Consider the following 18,670-nt stretch of genomic DNA (forward strand, 5'->3'; position numbering starts at 1 on the left):
GCTTAGGCCTTTGTTGGGTTAAGGTTTTGAAGGATAACAGGCAATCTAATTGAAGTATATAAGATGCTAAAGGGGATTTTCAAAGTAATGCAAAGAGGATGATTCCCCTTGTGTGGTAATCTAGAATGAAAGGTCATAATTTTAGGTTAAGAGGTGGCAAATTTAAAACAGAGATGAGGAGGAATTTCTTCCTTCAAAGAGCTATGAATCCACGGAATTCAATATCCCAAATTGCGGTGGATTCCCTGACTCTGAATATGTTTAAGAAGTAGAAAGACAGATTTTTAATCAGCAATGTATTAAAGGCTTGTGGCCAAGAGGCAAGAAGTGGAGTTAAGACTAAGATGAGATCAGCCATGACTGTAATAAATCATGAAACAAGCTCAAAGGTGTGAATTGTCAACTTTTGTTCCTCATTCTTTTGTTCTTATATTATCTGTAAGTCTGGACAAGTTTTAACTTGTGTATTGATAATATCCAGATCCAACAATCCCAATCTCTTTTGACCTGGCATTTTCCATCATTTTACTAACTGTAAATCTTGTGAATTATATCTTAATCTGGATGAAAATGAAAACAACTAGAGGCTTTGTCTCTGATCTCTATCATGAATTCTGCTCTTTTCTTTCCAAATCCATTCTCTTCCCTGAGCTCCCTCAGAATTACTAAAATTCTTCGCAATCCTGACAGGTATTTCACCCTGAGCTCAAGTTTAAATTCCTTCATTCATTCATCACTAAGACAGTGTAGTTCCATATGTCTCCATAACTCTGTTGTTGAAATCCAGATGCATGCCTTTACCACCTTGAGCATAAACTATTCAATGTTCTACTTGTCAAGTATATCTTTATTATTTACCATTATTTGTAGTTTATCCAAGGCTCTACCATTCAATACTCCAAAATTCACACACGCATGTCACTCCTGACCATGCAGTTCTTCCACAGTTTGAAAACTTTACACTAAAAAGACAGAAAGGGTGGTAAGATGAAGGAAGATGTAGAAATCTAAAGAGAGCAGTGAAGCAATTTGGATAACAAAGATAAGCAAATTGGAAAGAAAGGGACAAAAGACTGTGCAGAATAGTGCATCAATGAGTAAGGTTCGTCCAAAGTAGCATCAAATAAATATTTCTTTTAAATGTAAGTGCACAAAGCATTTATAACAACTGTAATAGTTCACATTATTTTTGTTAAATCTATAAGCTGAACTAAAAGTTTGCCAGCTCTATAACTGAAATTCCAGGAGAATTTTGCAATTTGGAAACTCATGTGATGCATGTATTTAGCTGTGCAAGACAGTGCTGCATTTTGAAGCAGTGAGGGAGCATACAAGTGGTACCAAGTGCTAACAAAAGACTGGCAACAGCAGTCAGATAGGTTGGGCTTTAGTATGTTGCAAATCTATAGGTGCAAGACAGTCAGAGACATTCAGAGCGTACGAACTGAAAACATCTTTCTTTCTCATAGTCTCTCTGTCCATCTGGGTGAAAATTGAAGAAAATAAAGAAAGCTCAAAAGAAAAGATCCTTGCAAGAAAAAATCTAGATCGACCAGATCAATTATGGAAGTGAAGAACAATTATTGCTTTACAAACAACAGTATGTCAGTATTGCTAAAATCAAAACAAAATGTGTCAGACAACTTAACCCACTCTTGTGACTTGAGCTTCTGATCTTCAGAACTTTGTTCCCTGTCTATAGATAATTTCTACCAATAATATCTATGTTAAGAGATCTGTCTTTTGTCCATTTTAATTGTGAACTTATGTGTGTTTATTTGTGGTTTTTTAAAAGGTAGAGTTTAAATTGCATGGTAGTAGAATAGGAATCTTTTATTTCCTCTACCTTTGATTAAAATTTAGTGAATTACAATAGATAGTTATTTTCCATTAATGATGAACCTGATGCAAATTATTTCTCTCTAAATAGCTGTCAGACAAACTGGTCATCTTGGTGGTATCTTTAAGAATTTATACATTTTATAATGGTTTATGGGACAATGGGGCATAATTATTTGTGTAGTCTTCCAGGTTAAGTCATGTTACAACAGAAATAATAGCAGTACAAATAGAAGTATAATATAACCAGTATTGCAGAGATATGATTACAAGGTTATGAAGATTAAGAATTAAATATTCCAGAGTATGCAACATTTCAAAAAGACATGTAAAATGGAAAATAAAGAGGAGCAACATTGATGATAAGAAATAGATTGTGACTCAGAAAATCAGAAAGAGGAATCAGAAGGAGTGGAGGAATACCAAGGGTCAGAAAATACTAATTGATGTAACAGAGAGCACCTCACTGTCCAAATGATAACATATTGTTGGGCAAAGCAAACATTTATAAATTGTAGCAAGGCAATTCAATGATCCTGTGTAATTCAATCTTTCTGTATGCTGGAAATATCAAAAAAGCAATGGTAACGTGGAAAACACATTTGTAAGATGATCATAATCAAGAACTTCTTCTTCCCCACTGTTAGTAGACTTCTGAATAGACCTAGGAGAAAGTGAGGACTGCAGATGCTGGAGATCAGAGCTCAAAAATGTGTTGCTGGAAAAGCGCAGCAGCTCAGGCAACATCCAAGGAGCAGGAGAATTGACATTCAGGCATAATCCCTTCTTCAGGAATTCTATCTGAATATTCCTTCTGAATCAACCTCTCAAATTTTAAATTTGACATTGATCTTACTCTTTGTGCATCTTCTCTGCAGCAGTAACATTGTAAACAAAACTATGATGTCATCTAGACATGAAACATTAGCTTGCTCTCTCTCCATGAATGCTGCTTGACTTGCTGTGATTTCCAGCATTTTCTGTTTTCTGTGCAGGATCAAGCATCTAAAGTGATTTACTCCTAAAACTTTTCACTGTATCGTGATACATATGACAATAATAAATCAAATCAAAAGATGCTGTCATGACAATTACCTGGAATGATACATTGTAGAATCAATGCCTGACAAAACCTTTCTAGATCTAATATGGTTTGCTGAGGAAAGGTTAATCAATAATACTATCATAAATGAACGTATGGGGATAAACCATCACAATACAATTAAATTCCATATGATTTCAGAGTGACATACTCAATTCCAGAATACAATTCTTAAACTTAAACAAAGCCATTTAAATTGATTTAAAAATAAAGTACTAAATGATTACAGTAATGGAAAACATTTTGAAGAAATTATTCAAAATATTCAAGAAATATATGTTACATTAAAGGCAAAAAGCTTAGCAAGAAAGGTCCTCCTGTTGTTTAGTAGGGAAGTTAAGGAGAGTATTTGATTAGGAGAAAAGACTTATAATGTTGAGAAGAATAGTAATAAACATAATGGCTAAGTTTTAGAAAAAGCAAAATAGAACAAAAAAGTTGATAAAAAAGCAGAAACATTACAATAAACCAACACAGGATATAAAAATGGAACATCAGAGCTTTTATAAGAATATAAAAAGGAGTATTACTAAAGTAAGTATTGGTCCCCTACAGGTTCAGTCACAGGAAATTATCATGAGGAATGAGAAAAAGGCAGAGATACTGAACAAACACTTTGTCTCGGTTTTCAGCATCAGAGATAGAAATTATATATGTACAAGATGTAAAGGGTGACAAAAATGATAATAAGAATAAGTAACTTAAAGTAATTATTTTAATATCATGAAATATAAAAGCATTAAATGAATTGCATTTGATATACAACACAGAAACAGACCTTTGATTCAACTGTCCAGGCCAGATTAAGCTGTTGTCAAGCTGCCTCCTGACTTTCTCACTTAAATCTACAATATTGCAATTTGTTCCCCTCTTCCTCATACTCCTGAGCATTAGAGAAATCTAAAGGATGCTTGGCTGACATTTGTCTGCAGCCAGATGCCCTAAATCCTAAGTTTCTAAATATGAGAACTGGGGGATAGTGGATCCACTGGTTATGATGATTAAACATTCGAAGATTCTCAAATAGGTCCAGTGGTTTGGATTTTAGAAAGTGCAACACTGATCTTCAAGACAGAAATGGAGAAAATAGGAATGTACGGGCCAATTAAGAACATGAGACATAGGAGTAGGAACAAGCAATTCTGTCCATTGTGCGTGCTCTGCCATTCACAGATATATTGGCCATCTGATAATCTTCAACATTTTCCTAACTTTACCCCAGACCTCTTGAATCCATTACTGATCAAAAATCTGATGATATAGCCTTGAGTACAGTTAATAACCTAACCTCTAAAGCCGTCTATGAAAAAGAACTCTGCCCTCTGAAAGAAGAAATTCTTTCTCATCCTTATCTTAAATGTGTGACTGTTATTCTGAAATTATGCAATTTCCCAACAGGGAAAAAAACCTTTCTGCATCTATTTTATCAAGTCCCCCAAGTATTTTATACGATTCAATATGGTCATCTCTCAGTCTTCCAACAGTTGTCCAATCCACTCAATCTCTCCTCATTGGTCAGTGCATCCATATTTACTATCAGCCGAGTAAGCCTTCTCTGGACCATATGTACTACCAGTATATCTTCCTTTAAACAACAGGCCCTAAACTATTCATAGTATTCCAGCTGAGGTCTGACTAGTTCCTTGTATAGGAACTAAGTATCTCCCAACTTTTATATTCCATTCCCTTTGAAATAAAGATGAACATTCAATTTGCCTGCCCTAACACATGCTGAACTTGGATACTAGCTTTTTGGGAGTCATGGATGAGGTGTCCCAAATTCCTCTGTTCCAAATCTTTCAAGAATATTTCTGTCATCTTTCTCCATTTAAACAAGAGCTAGCTCTTCAATTTTTCCTGGTATTTTTCATAACGTCTCGTTTCTGCACATTATATTCCATCTGCCAACATTTTGCCCACTTGCTTAACTTGCCTACATCCTACTACAGACTCTTTGTGTCATCATCATTTGCCTACCCATTTATTTTTGCGCAATCCCTAGCTATAGTGCATTCACTTTCCTCATCCAAGTCATGAAGATATATTGTGAATAATTGTGGCCTCAACACTGATCTTGATGGTGCACCACGAGTTATAGGTTGCCATCCTGAAAATGCACCCCAACTCTCTTTCTTTCAGTTAGCCAATCATCTGCTGATGTTAATATACTACCTCCAACACCATGAGTTTTATTTTATTAAATAGCCTAATGTGTGGCACCTTATCAAATGCCCTCCAAAAATCAAAATGCAGTGCATCCATGATTATCTCTTTATCTATCCTGCTTGTCACCTCCTCAAAGAATTCTGGTAAATTTGTTGGACCTGATCTCCCCTTCACAAAGCCATATAGACTCTGTTTGATGATTGTATGTGTTTCTAAATGTTCTGCTGTTACATTCTTTGCAATAGACTCTTAACAGTTTCCCAATAACAGCTGTTAAGCTACCTGTTATCTGTTATAGTTACCTGTTTTTTTTAACTCCTTTCCTTTCTAAATAAATCCTGGCAGTTTTCCAATTCTCTGGAACTTTTCCAGAATCTAATGATTCTTGTAAGATTACCGATAGTACATCCATTATCTCTGTAGGCACTTCTCTTAATATCCCATCAGATATCGGTTTCTGGACGCATTAGTTTCCCTCGCGATAGGTGATAGGTGTTGAATTTATTTCCTCTGCTCCTTTGAACATTTAGAAATTTTGGTATGCCATCACTGGATTCCACTAAAAAGCTTAATGCAAAGTACGTTTTGAACTGCTCTGCCATTTCCTGATTTCCCTTTAGGATATCCTCAGCCTCATTCTCCAAAGGATCCATGTTCACTTTTTCATAGAATCTCACAGTGTGAAAACAGGCTATTCGGCACAACAAGTCCACACCGACCCTCCGAAGAGTATCCCACCCAGACCCATTCTCCTGCCCTATGACCCCCATGACTAATGCATCTAACCTACACATCCCTGAACACTATTTGCAATTTAGCATGGCCAATTCATCTAAACTGTACTTATTTGGGCTGTTGGACGAAACCGGAGCACCCAGAAGAAACCCAAACAGACTTGGGAGAATGTGTAAGCTCTACACAGAGGGTGGAATCGAACTAGGGCCCCTGCTGTGAGGCAACAGTGCTCTGAGCCACAGTACTGCCCTAAATTTGTGCCCTCTCTTTTTATATCTTTAAAAAAGCTGTTGCTGTACAATTGATATTACCTGCATGTTTACCCTCAATGTTATTTTCTCTCATTTTATTAATTTTGGTCATCTTTTGTTCACTTTTAAAATTCTCCCAAATCTCCAGCTTACCACTAATCTTTGCCTGACATCAATCATCAGAAAAGTGCTGGCATCAATTGGAAAGAAGGTTTAATTTAGATAATTTTTTGTATGATTATAATATGATATTCTACAAGATTTTACTCAAATAAAGTTGTGTTTCATAAACTTCTTAAAGATTTTGAAAATGTGAATAGTACAGTAGATAAGGAGAAAGTTATAGTCTATTGGATGTAGTATACTTGGATTTCAAACAGTTGCATTCAGCAAGTCCAAGGAACCATGGATATCAAGGGATATCAAGAGTTTGATAAAGAAAAAGAAGGAAGGATATGTTAGATATAAGGTATTAAAATCAGAGGAGGCCCTTCATAAGTATAAAGAGTATAGGGAGGTGCTTAAAAACAAATTAGAGGGACAAAGAGGAGTCATAAAATATCCTTGGCACATAGGATTAAAGAAAATCGTAAGGTACTTTATAAGTATTTGAAGACCAAGATGATTACAAATGAAAGAGTGGGCATATTACAGTCCTAAGGGACAATCTGTGCATGGGCCCAGAAGATATGGGTGAGTTCTTAAATAAATATTTCTCATCTGCATTCACAAGGCATTGTAGCTGGATTTTTCAGCTGGCATGGTGAGGTTCTACAGCATGTTAAGATTAATAAGGAGGAGGTATTAGGGCCTGATGAAATGTATCCCAGGCTGTTATGGGAGGTAAGGGAGGAGATTGCTTGGGCTCTGGTGCAGATAATTTAATATTTCACTGGCCACAAGTGAAGTGCCAACTGATTAGAGGATAGCTAATATGGTTCCTTTTTCAAGAAGGGTAGTCGGGATAGATCAGGTAATTAAAGACCAGTTAGTCAGTGATGGAGTAACTACTGGAAAAAAATTCTGAGGGCTAGGATTAATCAACACTTGGAAAAGCAGGGATTAATCAGCAATAGCACAGATTTGGTGGAGGGAAATCCTTTATAACTAATGTAATTTCAACAGTGATTAAATCTTTTGATAAGGATAGTGCAGTTGATGGGTTTTACCGATTAACTTCGATTATCCAGCATTTGATTATCCGAATATCATTATCCGGCAAGGTCGCAAGGTTTGATTATCCAGAATTTGATTAGCTGAACATGTCATAGAGTCATAGAGATGTACAGCTTGGAAACAGACCCTTCAGTCCAACCCATCCATGCCAACCAGATATCCCAACCCAATCTAGTCCCACCTGCCAGTACCAGGCCCATATCCCTTCCTATTCTTATACCCATCCAAATGTCTCTTAAATGTTGCAATTGTACCAGCCTCCACCATATCCTCTGGCAGCTCATTCCATACATGTACCACCTTCTGCATGAAAAAGTTGACCCTTAAGTCTCTTATATATCTTTCCCCTCTCACCCTAAACCTATGCCCTCTAGTTCTGGACTCCCTGACCCCAGGGAAAAGACTTTGTCTATTTATCCTATATCCATGCCCCTCATAATTTTGGAAACCTCTATAAGGTCACCCCTCAGCATCTGATGCTCCAGGGAAAACAGCCCCAGCCTGTTCAGCCTCTCCCTGTAGCTCAGAAACTCCAACCCTGGCCACATTCTTGTAAATTTTTTCTGAACCCTTTCAAGTTTCACAACATCTTTCCGATAGGAAGGAGACCAGAATTGCACGCAATATTTCAACAATGGCTTAACCAATGTCCTGTACAGCCGCAACATAACCTCCAAACTCCTGTACTCAATATTCTGACCAATAAAGGAAAGCATACAAAACGCCTTCTTCACTATCCCATCTACCTGCGACTCCACTTTCAAGAAGCTATGAATCTGCACTCCAAGGTCTCTTTGTTCAGCAACACTCCCTAGGGCCTTACCATTAAGTATATAAGTCCTGCTAAGATTTGCTTTCCCAAAATGCAGCACCTCGCATTTATCTGAATTAAACTCCATCTGCCACTTCTCAGCCCATTGGCCCATCTGGTCCAGATCATGTTGCAATCTGAGGTAACCCTCTTCACTGTCCACTACATCTCCAATTTTGGTGTCATCTGCAAACTTATTAACTGTACCTCTTATGCTCACATCTAAATCGTTTATGTGAAAGAAGTAGAGGGCCCAACACTGACCTTTGTGGCACTCTACTGGTCACAGGCCTCCAGTCTAAAAAACAACCCTTCACCACCATCCTCTGTCTTCTACCTTTGAGCCAAAAGCGAGTTCTCCCTGTATTCCATGAGAGCTAACCTTCCTAATCAGTCTCTCATGGGGAACCTTGTCGAAAGCCTTATTGAAGTCCATATAGATCACATCTACTGTTCTGCCCTCATCAATATTCTTTGTTACTTCTTCAAAAAAACTCAATCAAGTTTGTGAAACATGATTTCCCACGTTGACTATCCCGAATCAGTCCTTGCCTTTCCAAATACATGTACATCCTGTCCCTCAGGATTCCCTCCAACAACATGCCCACCACTGAGGTCAGGCACACCGGTCTATAGTTCCCTGGCTTGTCTTTATCACCCTTCTTAAAAAGTGGCACCACATTTGCCAACCTCCAGTCTTCTGGCACCTCACCTGTGACTATCGATGATACAAATATCTCATCAAGAGGGCCAGCAATCACTTCTCTAGCTTCCAACAGAGTTCTTGGGTACACCTGATCAGGTCCTGGGGATTTATCCACCTTTAACCGTTTGGATATTTGAGGTTTCTCTGTACATGGACTTTAGAAGGGGCATTAACAAGGTCCCATATGGAAGATTTGTCTGGAAGATAAGTGCTTATGGAATCCAAAGCAAGTTGGCAAACTGGATCCAAAATTGGCTTGTAATCACGACGTAATGGATGATGATGAATGGTTGTTTTGTGATTGGATGTTAGTGGCCAGTGGTATATCAGAGGGATCAGTACTAGGACCATTGTTGTTTGTTATGAACATTAACAACTTGAATGTGAATGTAGAAGGTGTAATTAGTAAGGTTGTAGCTGTCACAAAAGTTGATTATGAGAAGATGGCTATAGGAGCAAAGAAGAAATAAATCTACTAGGAGAAAGTGAGGACTACAGATGCTGGAGATCAGAGTCGAGAGTGTTCTGCTGGAAAAGCACAGCAGGTCAGGCAGCATCTGAGGAGTAGGAGAATCAATATTTCGGGCAAAAGCCCTTCATCAGGAATAAAGAGTAAGGAAGTCTTCTTACAACTTTATAAAACTTTGGTTATGGCACAGATGGAATACTGTGTGCAGTTCTGGTTACCACACCATCAGAAGGAGGTGATTGCACTCGAGAAGGTGCAAAGGAGATTCATCAGGATGTTGTCAGGGATGGAACATCTCAGTTATGGAAGAGCTAGATTTGTTTTCCCTGGAGTAGAGGAAGCTGAAGGGCGAACAGAATGAAGCATGCAAAATTATGAGGAAAACAGACAAGGTAGATCAAGAGAATCTTTTCCCTATGGCAGATGTGTCTAAGACCAGAGGGCATACGTTTATGGAGAGGAGTAAGTGATTGTGAAGATATCTGAGGAAAAAAATATTCATCCTAAGGGTGGTGGAAATGTGAAACATGCTGCCTGAGTCGAGGAGGAGACAAATACTTTAAGCATTATCTGGACGAGCACTTCAAATGCCAAAGTATAGTAGGCTATGGATAAAGTGCAGATAAATAGGATTAATGTAGTTTGGTGTTTGTTAGTCAGCATAGAGATGTTGGAACAAAGGACCTGTTTCTGCGGCTGTATGACCTTAAAACGATAGGCCCTATATCTAAGATAAGGACAGATAGATACTGGAGTAATACATTAGTATGAAAAAAGCTTTTCTTAGTTGACAGGAAACAAACAGTAGGGATAATTGGGATATTTTCAAGGTGATAAAGCATGTATTTCCTTCCTTAGGTATGGAGATCAAGACTGCATGCAGTACACCAGGTAGCCTATGACTATTGTCGCTGGGCCTCTGTGCTTTTGAACATCGTTTCCTTTCCAATTATCATTAATATGCCAAGTGCTTTCCTCATTATTTGTGTCCTGATTCCTAAATTTCTGTTCCAAAAAAGGGTCGGAGTCAACACAAAACTGTTTCTCTCTCTCTGCAGATGCTGCTAGATCTCCTGAGCATTTCTAGTACCTTTCGTTTTTATTGTTAATTTACTGTATTCCTTGTCCACATACACCAAAACTGGTCTGATCACTAATAATTAAAGGTTTCTCATCTTTTACAGATATTCTTCCTGTTCTTGCTGCTGAAGTGAATACCCTCGCACTATCCCAGTTGAACTTGTTGCCCATTCAGTTTTGCAACCTTTGAGTCCTCCTACAGCCTACACTCCCACCTAGCTTTGAATTGTCAAGAAATCATATTTATTATTTTAGGCCCCTGCATCTAAATGTATAATATAGGTTATGATGAGGTCCTAGCACTAATCATGGTGGTAGTGCACAGGTTTGTAATGTTTCCTGGGATGAAGGGCTTGTCCGATGATGAGAGGCTGAGTACGTTGAAAACATATTATTTAGAGTTTACAAGGCTAAGAAGTGATTTCATTGAAACATACCAACGTCTGAGGAAGGTTGATAGATTGCAGAGTGGAGATTTCTGCCTGGGGAATCTGGAAAATGGGTGGAGAAAAAGGTCTATTAAGTGGGAATGATTGGGGAGAAATTATGCAAAAAAACTTGTGAATCATCTATCTGTCTCAGAGGTATGTAAATGCACCAGCATTGAAAAGCCTCAAGGCTGAGATAGACAGATTTTTGATTTTTCAAAAATCAAGGGATATTGGGAGTGATGAAGGGCTTATGCCCAAAACGTTGAATTTCCTATTCCTTGGATGCTGCCTAACCTGCTGTGCTTTAACCAGCAACACATTTTCAGCTGGATATTGGGAGTGAACAGGAAAGCAGAATTGAGGCAAAACATCCACTGTCGTTGTATTGAATGATGCAGTAGATTTAAGGGGAATGATCTATTCCTGTTTTTATTTGGTTATGTTCTTAATTAACCTCAAAATCCTCATAATTTCTCCATGGTAACTTAATTTGGTTTTGCATTATTTCTCATATTTCAAGCATAATCTCTCCTCCTTCAAGATGGTCCTTAAAATCAATTTTTTAACCAAGCTTTTATTCATCTGTCCTAATATGTCCCTTGGCGGCTCATTGTGATATTTTCAATGTATTTATTCATCTTTGGGATATGGGAGCATCAGTGATTATAGTTTATCCCAAATAAACGATGAAATGAATGGCTTGCCAGAGGAAAGTTTAGAGTCAGTGGCATTGCTGTGTGTCCAGAATCATATGTATATCAGACCAGAAGGGCAGATGTTCTTCCCTGAAGAGCCAGCTTTAGTGAACCAAACTCTTTTAAAAAATGATCATTATTGTTATCACCATTATTGAGATTGCCTTTCAATTCCAGATGTTTATCAATCGAACAACAATTCTATCAACAGCTAGGAAGGAATTCGAACCCATGTCCCAAGATTTTTAGCCTGGGTCTCAAGATCAAGTATTCAGTGACTTGTGATGGTTTATTACAGGAAAGACATAATGTGAATGTATTTTTAAATATAACACCACATTCCAGGTATTTTATTACAATGAGTGATGGACCCTTCCACTGCTTCAATCCTACTTTCAAGAAATCCATTCAGAAAAACCTCCAGTATTCAAAACCTCAACAACTTGTATCCCTTTCAATAATCTCTTGTCTCTCCTTCAGTGCTTGCATCTTCCTGCTCATGTCTATTTAGGAGTTGCCTTTGAATGTTTCTTTACACTAAAGACACAATATCATTTCAAATTATGGTTCTACAGCAACCACATCACTAATAATGAAGAAACCTCAAAAAAATCCCCTAAATTATTCAGTTCAACAACAAGGAAACATTGATTTTTGTTCTCCCCACATCTGTCTGAGAAGTTGTTGCATTTTCTCTGACCTTGTGTTGCATTAACTTGACCCTGATTTATCTCTTCCTCTAGTTTTTGACCAGTTTAAAGCTAAACCTTTTTTTTTCAACAGAGGTGACACGTATATGTTTTTTTATACCACTGGTAAAAATTTAAAGCATGAGGGGTCACTGGCTGCAGTTTGCTTCCACCAAATAGGCTAATCAATCTGAATGTATTGTAATGTTACACATCCATTAATCAGCTCCCTTTAGTCCACTGGGGAAAGAAGTAATATATCCAATGTTACATACACCAGTGTTCTGTCCATGCATCCTTCCAAATGTCTGAATGTTAAGGTCAAAGCCATTTACTAAAAACTTATTAATGGAGCAATCATGCATATTTCCTTCTATCAATTCCATATGGATGACACATTTTTATGCCTTTCATTCTATACAGATATTGCAAGGTATTGGAATTCCCAAAAGTAAGAGAAAACTTCACCCCATATTTCCTTTAAAATGTGGTCCAATTTATGAAATGCTTATTTTGATCATATTAGCCAACACATTTCAAAAAATTTATTTTAAGAGTTTCAGAGCATCAGTTTTGACACCAAGTTCAAGTGCCAAATAAGCACTTTGAACTGAAATCTTGGTATAACTTTTATTTAGCACAAGCCATTGTGTTGGTAAACATATAAACATGCAAAATAAAATCAGAAGGAGGCCGTTCAGCCCCTTAAGTGGACTTTGGCAGTCAATAAATTTATGGCTAATCTGATAACTTCATACTTCTGACTATTTCTAATAACCTTTCACCCATTGGTTATTATGAATCTCTGTCTCTGCTTTAAAAAAAGTTCAGAAATTCTATTTCCACCACTTTTGAGGAAGAGAGTTCCAAAGACTCATGACTCATTGAGAAGGGGTTTCAGCAAAAAGAAATGGATTATGTTGAACCTCTTGAGTGTTGTTGGAGGTGCACTCATCCAAACAAGTGAGGAGTATTGCATCATGCTCTGACTTGTGCCTTATAAATGGTGGGTAGGCTTTGGGAGTCTGGAGGTGAGTTACTTGCTGCAAGATTCACAGCCTCTGACATGCTCTTGTAGTCACTATTTATATGGCTGCATTAGTTCAGTTTTCATCATTTTGCTGATGATTTGAGAGTCAACTGGTCAGACAGTAATTTGCTGGGTTGTATTTGTCTTGCTTTTGTGGACAGGACACACCTAGACAATTTTCCACATTGTCAAGTAGGTACCAGTGTTGTGGTGTTGGAACAACTCAGCTAAAGGATTGGCAGTTTGTGGAGCACACATCTTCAAAACTATGAAGTCAGGCTTGTCAGGCTTTTCCTATATCTAGCGTCTTCACAGATTTCTTGACATTGGATGGAGTGAATAAAATTGTTCGAAGACTGTCATCTTTGTTATTAGCGATCTCAGGAGGAAGCTGAGATAAATTATCCACTTAGCACGTCAGACTGAAAATTGTTGCAAAAACCTTGCCTTGTCTTTTATACCAATGTGCTGGTTCCCCCATCACTGATGATGGAGATATTCATGGAGCCGCCATCTTTTGTAACTTGTCTACTTGTTCACTACCATTCATGATGGATTGTGACAGGACTTTAGATCTGTTCCATTAGTTGAAGGTTTGCTTAGCCCTGCTTTAAGCATGCTGTTAGCATCCTCTGTTGCAGCTTCAGCAGATTTGCACCTAAGTTTTCTGTATACCTGCTCCTGGCATGCCATCCTGCACACTTCATTGAGCCAAACGTTGGAACAGCAATGTTGCAGAGGATCGAGGATATCCCACTCTAGGAGAAAATAAGGACTCAGATGCTGGATGTCAGAGTGAAAAAGTGTGGCACTGGAAAAGCACAGCAGGTCAGGAAGTATCCAAGGAGCAGGAGAGTCAACATTTCAGGCATAAGTCTTTCATCAGGAATGTGGGCAAGAATGCTCACCTTGAAGAAGTTCTCCTCCCCGTCCCCATTTTCCTGATGAAAGGTTTATGCCTGAAATGTCGACTCTCCTGCTCCTTGGATGCTGCCTGACCTGCTGTGCTTTTCCAGCACCACACATTTTGACTCTAATACCCACTCTATCATCTTGGAGCTATTCCAGTTAGTGGACAGAGACTTGCACTCACAGACATTGGGTAGCAACCCCATCTCAAGGACTGACAAGGTCAGAGCTGCCCTTAATTTTAATGGATGATGATTCATATCAGGAATTGACTCTGTGACATATCCCAACCCTCTAATTCAAAGTGCAACCAGGATGTTACTAGTGGCATTTTGCCACAGCTCACCTTCTATCTTGATGAAGAGGATCAAGCAGAATTAGAATTCCTCACCATCACTGGCTTTCCCAAGGCACAGGATGCTGTCAGTTGGGCTCATGTTGTCTTGACAGCACCTTATCTCAGAACAGAAAAGGATTCCAATCCCTTAATGTACAACTCATTTGTGATCATTGACGACACATTTTAGAGATCAGCATCAGATCTTTTGGGTAATGCCAAAACCCATGCATACTGGAACACTTATTATCTTTCCAAGATCTTTGGCACATATGGGTATAATTGGTCAGACACAAAAGTTGCCCAAACATACATGGCTCATGATACACGCTGGAAATGCAGACACTAACATAGAACTAAGACTCTAAGGATTAAAGAGAAGCATAATAGAAAAGCCAATGCCCTCTCCAAAGATGATGTTTCAATGCCCTGACTGCTTAAGTATGGTTTTATATATTTACCAGATAGACGGTTTTTCATCATTGTGCTGTGCTTCACGATTTGAACCAGCAAACTGGGAATGTCCTAATGTGAATAAAATGAAAAAAATGTGAACAAGCATCTGAGGAGGAAGACAAGGTCAAGAATTTGGAGTGCTGTCTATGTGACAAGGACAGAACAATGTTTCAGAGAAGTTGAGAGGTCAGGAACAGCATCATTCTCGTGGCTTCCAGGTTGACTGAGCTGAGTCAGAACTTGTTTGCATTTCTAAGTTGCTCATCTTGCAAACAAACACTTGCAAAGTGTTAACATGTTTTGTCTTGCAAATTAAACATAACATTACCTATGCTAATATGTAATTTAGTTAATTTAGATTACTTATAGTGTGGAAACAGGCCCTTCGGCCCAATAAATCCATACCGACCCTCCGAAGAGCAACCCACCCAGACCCATTCCCCTACATTTACCCTTTCACCTAACAGTACGGGCAATTAGCATGGCCAATTCACCTAAGCTGCACATCTTTGGACTAGTTTTTTCATTTGTATCAATATATTTACATATAACTTGCCCTATAGCACCGTCAGGAGAAAATCATCAGTGAGGCAATGCACTTACATCGCATGGTGCTGACGTTGTGTTGCTCTGAAAGCATCCATCATGATATGACAACGGAGTCATGTGTTGTCCAGTCCCACTTGAGAATGGATAGGCTGGCGTGAATTCTAATCTCTTTTTGAACCTGCCTTCATCTGTACCTCTTCTCTGCTTTCAAGCTCGCAAATGTTGCAACATTGTCTGGTGTGCTTGAACAATCTCCATGACATTGTTTAACCTGAGAGAGGTAGCATTTTGTGTAGTGTCCCTCTCCGTAATGCTGTACTAGGAAGGATAGTGAGTGTATGAGTTCCCATCAAGCATCTTCCAGTTTTAAATGTCATTGTCCTGCCTAAAAAATCTCACACACAGAAACAGCATTTCCCCACAACGGAATCACAATAAATTTTGCATTCTCATCCTCACATTGTGTCTAAGTGTTGAAGATGTGTGTTAGCTGGACACTGGCACATACCCGAAGATTGCCTTTAGCTTCAATGTCCTCCATTTTAACATGGTTCAAAGATTCCTGATGGATGAGTCTATCTGCCCTCAAAAATTTAGTTGCTTGTGAAGGATGAGTTATGTGAGTGATTGCAATGTCAAATATCTCTCACATGGGCCTGATCAACCACGTCCAATAGAGAAAAATAAATGACTGTAGCAGACACTGTAACAGTGCAAATGAAAATATATCAAAAATTAATAGGTTATTTGCAAAGAAGTAGCATCCATGTCATCTATGTGTCCACAGAACGTTTTCTTCTTTCTCTTCTTCCTGTGACATTTGGTGCATGTCAGACTTCAAAAGCTGGGGTGGAGGGAATCTGCTCTGTGGTTGGCGCCATTGACTTGAGCGAGTTGTGCAGATGTACCTCTGTGTTTTTGCGTCTGAAGGATCCAAGCCTGTTGAGAGTTTCCTACTGAGACACTGGCTCACCGTCCTTGGCTTAAACTGTTGTATGCTTTGCAGTGGGAAATGATGTTTTGGGTATTTCTATCGGCAACGGGAGGGAGCATCTGCATTTAGGTCAAAATCCTTTATGCCCTGTTGTCTTGCCAATGAAACTGTGTACATACAGTAATGTGGTGGAGGCAGGTCTCAGTGCATATCAGCAGATATCTGGCAATCTACTGCACCTGAGTCCCAAATCAGTCACCACCTCTTTCATTGAGATATCTGAGCACTCATATGCCAAAGCCATCAAGTGTTGAGAACATTGATGGATTCATCCATCTTTTATTCCAGTCTACCAAGTGCTTCATGCCAACCTACCTAAAGTTTCCGTGCATATTTCTCCAGGTTGACCAAATCATTTATGGCCAAAAACAGTGGCATATCTTCCACCTGAGAGTGAGCAGGAACTATTCTCTGGTAGTCCCATGAGTGTCTGAGGCCTTAGTCATTTCTTCTTCCACCACTTGTAGAGATGTGCCAATGATGTACTCACCAGCTTGTGCCCTCGAGCAAAATCTAGATAGAGTACCTACCAAAGTGATTGCCTTTGTGCTAGTAGAGGGAACAGGTGAACACTTTGCCAATGCATGCTTTGAGAGTTCACAGGTCCTCACCTCAGAAATGAAACTGTCGCTTAGTGGTTGATGATTCAACCTCTTCATTCTGAAGGCTCCCTGGCTGCTGTTTCTGCCTGTAATAGCAAAGAGAAGGAATGAGATGGACAAGATGGGTAAATGTCTGTGCAGAATCAGAATGTATTTATGCTGATGGTAGTTGAAGAGAAGCACATCTCATTGTTGGTTGTCTGTTATTGTCTCCCTACCAGCGTTTGAACTGTCCTGGTCTTCCTCAGCTGACTGTGCTGTCTTCTCCTCAATGGAAGTGAAGACCCATTCCCACCTTTCCTGGATCTCTTCACTTCGTTGTGGGACCATATTGTGAAGGGTAGTTCCTGGCTGGCAGCCTCTGAACTGGGATCCAGCTGGCCTTTAATTATGGCACCAAACACTTGAAAGACAAAAGATCCTGGCAGTGGGAAACACTTCAGTCTTGCTGTTCCTGTGATTTGCCAAGTAGTACATGAATTATCTCCCTTGTATAAATAATAACATATGATTGCTCATCCAGGCCATGATTGAAATGGCATCATAAGCCTTGTTCTCTTCCCTTCTTAAACTTCAAACAGGAAAATCCTACTTTATCTCTATTTGAGAAATTTATTTTATTTATTCATAGGATGCCAGTATCGCTGGCCAGCATTTATCTCTCATCCCTAATTGACTAGAGGATAGTTCAGAGTCAACCATATTATTGTGGATCTGGAGCCACATGTAGATCAGACCATGTAGGTGCAGCAGTTTTCCACACTAAAGGATATTAGTGAATAAGATTGGCTTTTCCTGACAGTCAACACTGGTTACATGGTCAACACTAAACTTAATTCCACGCTTTTATTGAATCCAAACTCCATCATTTGTCTTGGCAAGATTCAAACCTAGGTCCCCAGAACATTAACTGGCCCTAAGGATTAAAATTCTACTAAGAATACCATGTCATTGCCTTTAGTTGAGTTGTACATTTCAGGCCACTAAAATCTTTTTGCCATTGATTTTTTCCATTAGCAAGGTGATTTTTCTCTACTGAAACTTGTTCATACTTTACAATTTAACACATCTGTTTCTTGTTATTTTCAAACTAAAAGCATTAGATCTCATACATGTCTTGCAATCTCAGTTTGCTCTGTTGGAACTAAAGACTGACTAGTTTGCCAACACTAACAATAATGCAGAAAATGGAAAAATCAGAAGCAGATTTCAGAAAACACTTGAATGTATTTCGTTCTGTGGCATTTACAGTTTGCACACTATCAATTTGCATAAAATGTGCTTTCTATATATCTTTCTTCTGGAGAGAGAAAAAAAAAGTTTGGTTTGCCTAAGGCGTAAGTAAAAGTTAATAAGATAGCCTTGGATCACCAAAAAATATTTCAATAATCTTGGGTTTTCAACACAAGTGAAGGTTGCTTTTAAAATATGATTCTGTGAAAGATAAAAACCCATATGTTGACTTGTGATTGTTTTTTAATCTTTTCACCAAACCTGGTCATCAAAGTGAGAGCTGGTTGAAGGATTTTCTGCAAAACAAAGATCACAGAAGTCTATGTTTAAATTGTATTGAAGACTATGTGTGACTCATGTTTTGTTTTTCATGTGTTCATCAACCATCAACTCAATGGTAGAAAGTATGA

The sequence above is a fragment of the Hemiscyllium ocellatum genome, chromosome 2 (assembly GCF_020745735.1).
Source record: "Hemiscyllium ocellatum isolate sHemOce1 chromosome 2, sHemOce1.pat.X.cur, whole genome shotgun sequence".
NCBI classification, from domain to species: Eukaryota; Metazoa; Chordata; class Chondrichthyes; order Orectolobiformes; family Hemiscylliidae; genus Hemiscyllium; species Hemiscyllium ocellatum.